This window comes from Anas acuta, chromosome 1 (genome assembly GCF_963932015.1).
Source record: "Anas acuta chromosome 1, bAnaAcu1.1, whole genome shotgun sequence".
NCBI lineage: Eukaryota > Metazoa > Chordata > Aves > Anseriformes > Anatidae > Anas > Anas acuta.
The window spans coordinates 55,135,524-55,143,353 of record NC_088979.1 but is presented as its reverse complement, the minus strand read 5'-3'; positions in this window follow the sequence as shown (position 1 = coordinate 55,143,353).

Sequence of the window (7,830 nt, the reverse complement as noted above, 5' to 3'; positions counted from 1 at the left end):
AAAGGAAGGTGCGGACTTTTTAAAGAATAATTTATGTAATGTAATCTTATTAGGGATATTTTCGTGCTGATTTGTAAACGAACTTTTTAATTTATGCATTTTTTTTTTTCAACAACAGATTGCACTATACATGGCTACATGGCAGGGTTTATAAAATACGGCTCTGGGGGCTGTAGCACTATTTTGATGTACTCGCTCCACGTAGGGTCACACACTTGCCCATCCGTTTTCTGACACACGATACCTCCTGAATAAAACCGTAAGCAATTAAAATAATAATAATAATAATAATAAATAAAAATCCTCCCCCTCTGTGTAAACCCGACAAAAAGCAAAATATTAAAAAAAAAGGAAAAAAGAAAAAAAAAAGGAAAAAGGAAAAAAAAAGGAAAAAGGAAAAAAAAAAGGAAAAATGAAAAAAAAAAAGGAAAAATGAAAAAAAAAGGAAAAATGAAAAAAAAAAAAAGGCAGGCGATGGTCCAAATGAATAAAAACCTTATTTCTCTGTCTCGCACGTGCCTTACTGACAGGCGAGGGCCGGGATAGCGGCGAGGGCTCGCACGGCGGGGCCGAGGCGGGGGCGCAGCAGCGCGGAGGAGGCAGCGGGGCCGGGGCCGGGACCCTCGGAGCTTTTCCCGGCACAGCTCCCGAGATCCGCCCGGGTTTCCCCTTCTGGGCTCCCGGCCGTGCCCACGCGTGGTGGGGCTTTTCCCCCGGGGGCTCGTGGACCGACGTCCCCAAGGAGGTCGTGGGGGGTGCGTGGGGAGGTGGGTGACACGCAGGGGAAAGTCGGGCATTTGTGTTTTTCATCTCTCTCAAGGACAGCTAAGAGAAGCATCAGCACCGCCAAATCCAGTCAATCGCGGCGGTAATATTTCTGCCGGAAAAAAAAAATGTCGAATGAAATCTCCCTGGCATTCAGGCTCCTCTGACTGACACCAGCGAGTTAAGCATCTCTGGTTTCTGGGAGAAGAGACGGTGGAGAAACCGCATGGCAGGAGATGGGTCCGAAACACGCTTCACGCCAGGCTAGAAATCATGTCAGGGGATCGCCTGAATGAGAAAAGTTTTCAGGAGCTGCGAGAGAATACGCATTGCCCTGGCAGGGACTTGGGAAGGGAAAAGCTGAGCGAAACCTGCTGCTGGAAAAACAGTGGGCAGAGCTCTGCCAACGTCCTCCAGGATTTTTTCCTTTCTTTCCCCTCATTTTCCTCTTTTCTTTTTCATTTTCTTTTTATTCTTTCTTTCTTTCTTTCTTTCTTTCTTTCTTTCTTTCTTTCTTTCTTTCTTTCTTTCTTTCTTTCTTTCTTTCTTTCTTTCTTTCTTTCTTCCTCTCTCTCTCTCTCACTTTCCCTTTTTCTCACTCTTTCTTTCTTTTCTTCCTTCATGAAATAAAATAAATAAAACTAGCCCAAGTTTTTTTTCTTCTTCTTCTTTTTTTTTTTTTTTTTTTTTTCCACGTAATTTACAGATGCTCGAAGATGACTGGTCAAAATGTCAAGAACAGTTTCACCAAAAGGTTATAGTGTTTTTTAAGTCAGTTTTGTTAAATGTGGTAAAGGTGAAACAGGTTGCAAAGAGTTGTTTCAAGCAGAATGACAATAACCAACATACGAAGCAGAAAAACACTCATAAATGAGGGCTCTAATCAATGGGAAAACTTATAGCTCTCTAATGAAGTTTCTTGTGAAAAGGAGGGCGACACAAAGCCACCGAGACATGAATCATTCATGGGAAATATAAAAGATAAAAGATATCTGACAATGAGCAGAACCTTGTATAGAGTGTATAAAACAAGTTTCCCCTTCTTATTTTCTGCTTTAAACCGCACAATCTCCCGCTCCTAGTGTTCTCTGTCCGGCCTATAGAGTTAAAATTGACCAGTGCACGTCCTGCGCCACTTCAAAGTAATTTAGCCCAGAACGGAAGGCTTGGCGCTTGGACAATCTTCATGGTGTGTTAAGATTTCTATGGCAATTGGCAAGCAAGACGTTCCCATCTGAATATGGCTCAAAGAAAGCCACTTATTGACACTGAGTTGGCCATCATCAAAGACTTCATCTTTTCTAGGCAAAACGTGTTCCTAACAAACACTGTTTAAATCATCTACCTTTGTATCCAGGGGCTGGGAGACAGCTCGCCACACACTGCTGCCGGCGCCCGGCCCTCCAAAGGGCAGAGCCGCGAAGTTTGAAGGGGCTCCGAAATTTCGGGAGTGTGGGAAATGACTGAGGGGGGGGCCGGGGGCCGCGCCCCCCAGTACGCACGGATGCGCGGGGGGACACGCGTGTGCGCGCATAGACACGCGTGCACACGCACTTACACACACGGCCACGCGTGTACAAGCATGGACGCGCACACATCCACGCATATACCCCCCCTCACACCCCCAGATAGCCCCCCCCTCCCCGGTGCGGGGCACCCAAAGGCGGCCCCGCAGCCGCCGGCACACCCGCACCCACGCTCCCGCATTCACCCCCACAGCACGCAAGTGCCTAATCAGGCAGGGAGAAGTTCAAAGGCAGGTTCTTTGAAATTCAAACTACTGCTTTTATGGTACATCAACATGGAGCGTTAGGATTGCTATGGCAATGAGCGCAGCAAAAGCAAGCCGCATTTAAAATAGTCCACCTCGATTCGAGACACTCTATTAAGATACAGTTGCGGTGACCTTTAGTTTCATGCCGTGTTAGCGCAGTCAATTTTCACTTCATCAGAACGCCTCATATTTTTGGCCTCTCTCCCAGCCCCCCCCTTCCCCATTCAGAGCCCCCCCCCCATTTCTTTTTTAGGACCCGTGGCGGCATCGCCCCCTCCAAGCGCAGCAGGTAAACAAACAAGCAGATACGCGGGGAAGAAGCTCCCTCTCCGGCTCTCCTCCTCCTCGGCCCCCCTCTCCTTTTCCCACCTAAGCACTTTTATTTGCAGAGCGATTGTTCTTTGTTTATTTAATACAAGTGCTGTGTGAATGGTGAAAAATAAACACGATGAAAAATAACCAAACAGATGATTCCGCCAAGTGAAAAAGCCCGGACTTAATAAAAGTGCGAGGCAGTCACCGTTGAATGAGAAACCCTTTGAAGTGGAACTTATTATAGGAAGAATACTTTTTGGTTTCCCTAACGACGCCGCTGAATTGAAAGGGCTCTCCTTTGTCACCGATTTGTTCTCCTTTGCCGGGATGCCCGCAGAAATTACTTCCATGGGCTGCCTTAACATGCAGCCTGCAAAGCGGGAACTTCCCCGGCGCAGACTCGCAGACGCCGCTCCCCTCGGGACAAAAAACCCGCAGCGCACCCCAGCCTCTCGCCCGAGCCCCCTCTTTTGGGGGCCCCTCGCCCCGTGCCCCCGCTTTGGGCCGTGCCCCTCTCACCCCCCCCTCGTTCCCCGACCCCCCTCTCCGGGGGTTTTCCCAGGCAGAGCCGTGTTTAATGCGGGTCGTTTATTACGGAGGCGCTTTGAAGGGTCGCCCCCGAAGCCCCCGCGCCCGTGAAAAACGTGGAGGTGACATTTGCACCCCGGTGTAAGAGGGGCTCGGGGGTAGCCGGCTGAAAGGCGACTCGTTTGTCTCGGGGGCTTGGAAACAGCCTCCCTCCTTCTCCTTTTGACCACATGGCATAACTCAAAAACAATAGTTCAAAAGTAAAATGGCATCGTGGTGTTCAGCCGCAGACAGGCACCCATCTAGCAGGAGAGAAAAGGGATAGTCCGCAGCACAATGTGCTTTTTGTGTCGCACTCTGTCACAAGGATTTCGTTGTTTGCTTTAGAGGCTGCGCCTGTTATACTTTCTTGAAAGTGCTTGTGTTAAACAAGAGTTATAAGTCATCCAAAACAACAAACATTTTGATTTTCTTTGCCTAAAGGGTTTTCCCTGGCCGTGGGCACCGTGAAAAAATAATGTACTCGCTGAGAAAGGAGCACCAGTAGTAGCATTACAAGCACACTGCATTAAATATTGAATGACACCAGGGAAAAAAAAAAAAAAAAAAAAAAAGGAGCTTGTCGAGGGGCACTCAGCCTTAAAGTCTTTCTTCAACTTTGTCTTCAGCGCCTGTTGGACTATTTAAGACGGTGTTAATTAAGGGCTGCAGCTGATTCCCCCGGCCCGCAGCTTTGTCTCTGTCAATAGCCCCCCTGAACCCGGCTCTTTCCTCACGCCTTGGCTCGGCGGAGGTTGTGGCACGGCCCCGGGGCTGGGGGGCTTGGAGGCAGCCCCGGTCCCAGCCGGGGCGATATTTGGGGGGGGGGGGGGGGAGTTTGGGGAGGGGTGGCCGGGGCCAGGCGGCGGCACTGGGAGCCGGGGCACGGCGCCGGAGTGAAAGCCTGTTTGCACATTGCCCGGAGCCTGTTTGGCAAACAAGAGGCGGGCGAGCTTAATTTGTTTCAAATTAATCGTTTTCCCCAAAAAAAAAAGGAAAAAAAAGAAAAAAAAAAAAAAAGAAGAAGAGGAAGCAGAGCGGCCCTCCCCAAAAACCCGACGGGAGGAGCCCGGGGGGTGGGTAGGGGGGAGCTGCGCGCTCCCGACGCCCCGCGTCGTGCCCACGCGTGGGGAGGCGTGGGGCGCGTGCCCGCGCGTGTCGGTGCGCGTGCCCGCGCGCGTGCCCGCGCCGCACCTTGCCGGCCCGCTGGGTGCGCGCCCGGGGCGCAGCACGGCTGCACAGCGACCCCAGCGCGGATTTTGGGGAGGGGGCAACGGGGACAGGCGTGGGTGCGGGACCCTCCCCATTCGCTTCCCCGTCCCCGAGGGCATCCGGGGAAGGGGGCGGAGGGGCCGCTGGTGCAGGTGGAGAGGGGCCGGAGCCCCCCGCTCCCCCTTTCCCCGGCCGGGACCCCCCGTCCCCAAAGCGCAGGGGCCGGGCTGGGGGCAGCGGGCACCGAGAGGGGCGGGCGGGGGGGGCCCTGTGCTCTGCCCCGCCGGAGGGGCGAGGGGGGGAAGAGCCGAGCATGGGGCTGGGAAATCCAATAGGCGGATTTTTCCTCTTTTTTTTTTTTTTTTTTTTTTTTTAATGTCTGCGTTCCCCCCTCTCCTCCTCCTCCTCCTCCTCCTTTCACACGGCGAGCCCCGGCCAAAGCGCTCCCAATGGCCTTTCAGAGAAGAAAAAGCCTCCGAGTGAAAACGGGCACGCAGCCCCTTCCAGGCACCTTGCCAAAAGCTCCCAAGCACCCTACCTGGCATCCCAGCTTAAGTTTCTCGCAGAAGTGCGGGCGAGTGAGCGGGGGGGCCGGGAGGGGACGTGTTGGAGGGGGGGGGGGGGGGGCCGGGGACTGGTGGTGTGTGTGGGGGGGTGGAATTACAGCCGCCCCGCAGCAGCAGGCACAAGTTCAGAGCTCCGCTTCCCCCCTCTTTAATTAGGCTGGGGAGAGCCGCGGAGGCGCCTGGCTGAGGTGCGGCCGGGCCGAGCGAGTGAGTAGGGGGCTCAGCCCCGACGGGACGGGCACCAGGGGCTGGGGAGGGGGCGAGCAGCCGCCCCCCGGCCGGGGGATGTGGGGCGAGGGCTTTGGGGTGGTTGTGTGTGTGTGCGTGGGGAGGGGGCGCAGGGGGGTCCCCTCCCCGACGGTGCCCTCCGGGCAAGTTTGGGGAGGCCGGTGGCGGTGCTGCAAAAGTCAGCCTGGAACAGCTGTGACTTCACCTATTAGCCCCGATGTCTTTCCGAGGAGATTGGCGGAGTTAAACATCCCACAATGGGCGCTCTGGGGCGTCTCCAGCCTGACCTCTACCCGGTTTTAATAGTTTCATAGGAACTTCATTAAATCAATTACTTAGTGAGCACATCATCATTTATTTGTAATTAGCACTGAAGAGCTTGATTTTTGCAGCAGCCCGCAGCCCGGTTCCCAGCGGGGTTGGCCATGTACTACAAGCACTTTTGTTTGCCGTGTGTGTTGACTCGTGGTATTATTATTCGGCCGCGACAATAAAAGTGTAATCTTCACGTCTTAATCTAGACTTCGGGGGGGGGGGGGGAAAGAAAACAAACACGGCGAGGACGAGGCGCCGGCCCCCTCCCCAAAATCCGCCCCCCCCCCATCCCCAAGCTCTGCCGGGCGTGGGGCGGCGGCTCCCGGGGCGTACGGCCGGGAGGGGGGCTCCGAGCTCAGAGGGGCGGGTTTGGGGCCGGGGAGAGGGGAAGGGAAGATGGGAAGGGGGCGAGGGAGGATGAGGGTCGCGGCCCGGGGGCTGCGAGGGCGTGAAACGAGCGCTGCGGCTGCGCGACGGCTGCCCGCGGCCGGGCAGGGCGGCTGTGCGTGGCCGTGGGGGTGTTTGTGGGGGGACCACCTCTTTTTTTGGGGGAGGTGGGACGGCAGCAAGCAGCCAGGCCTCCCCGTTTGCCCCGCAGAAAGCGCCCCACGCGTGGAGCTCCACGAGTGGAGAGTCCCACTGGGCTGCCCCTAGGCGATGGCCCCGGGCCACGCGTGGGCTTTGGGAAGGGCGGGTGCTGGTGGTGCCAGTGCGTCCCCAAATTAACTCAAATAAGGGAAAAAAACAACAAAAAAGAAAGCAGCTGGGAGTCGGCGAGGCGCAGCGCTTGCGCCTGCTGCTCGCCGGCAGCGCCGAGCCTTGCGAAAGCGGGGCGCGCTGCTCCCTATTTTCAGCCTTAAAGCGCCTCACCGGGTACACGAAACGGATCCAACCCCTCCCGCTCGCAAAACATCAGCTGGGAGCCCGGAGTTAGGGGGGGCGAGCAGCCTTTTCCCTTCGTGGCACCGCGGAGATGGTGCTGGAGAGGCTGCGCGGGGGTTGCGCGGGGGTTGCGCGGGGTTTGCGCGGCGGAGCCTTCCCAGGAGGGCAGGGGAAATGGGGCAGAGCCCAAAGCGTTGCAAAGAAAAAGGGCTGCCCTCCCGGACCCTCTGTGCCGAGGTGCTCGCCTGCCCCATCCTGCCTGTCCCTGCCCGTCCCTGCCCACCCCCTCTGGCCCCTGAATCTCTTAATGACTCGCAGGGCGTTAATTCACCTTTACGGGGGGCTGCACCCCCTGGCATCACCCCTTCCACCCTCAATAAGCAGGAGGAAAGCTGCCCTCCAGGGAAAAGGGTTAGAAAAGGGGACCCAAGGGGATGAAAGCGCTCGGCTTGCCTCTCGCCAGACCCCTATGGGCTGCCAGGGCACCCACCGCTGCCACCCCAAGCAGCAAAAAGGGTTTGAAAGTTGGGGCTCCCACCAGTAAACGCGCTCCGAAATCTTGCACAGCAGCTGTTTGACATTTCCCTACCCAGTTATTAAACGCAAAAGGGAGTAAATTAAAACGGCAGAGTAAAATGAAATAAAAGCCCTCTTTTCATTTTGCTAAGAGACAACACCTAATTAAGGAATATTTGAATCCCACAAAAATGCAGACTCTCCGCGGTGACATAAAACTTCTCTTCCAAAACCGCAGCCGAACGCAAACCAACCCGACCCAGCCCAGGCCCAGGGTCCCAGTCCCGGCCTGGCACGGGTGTGGGTTCGCTGCCTTGATGCCACCCCAAGCCAGATCCTCTTGCACGGGGCTTCCTTTGGCCTCCTAGGCTGTGATTTTTGGTCCAGAGCAGCTTTTCAGATCACCGCACCAGCTGCTGTGTTACACCTTGCTCAAGTGCCTGACTCTCAGGGACCTTTTTTTCCCCCTGGGACCCTTTTTTCCCCCAAAAAGAAAAAGTCTCCTGATGAAGGTGCCCATCATGCGTTCACTGGGAAACTTGGGGTATTTCCTGCCACTCCATCACCCGATCAAAAGCTCACAGCAATCTGCAGAGTATTTTACCGTGATCTTCCTCCCCCTATCCATTTACTTTGCCAAGACTTATGTTCCTTTTGGGTTCATAGCCCACCCCACACATGTGTGTGTGC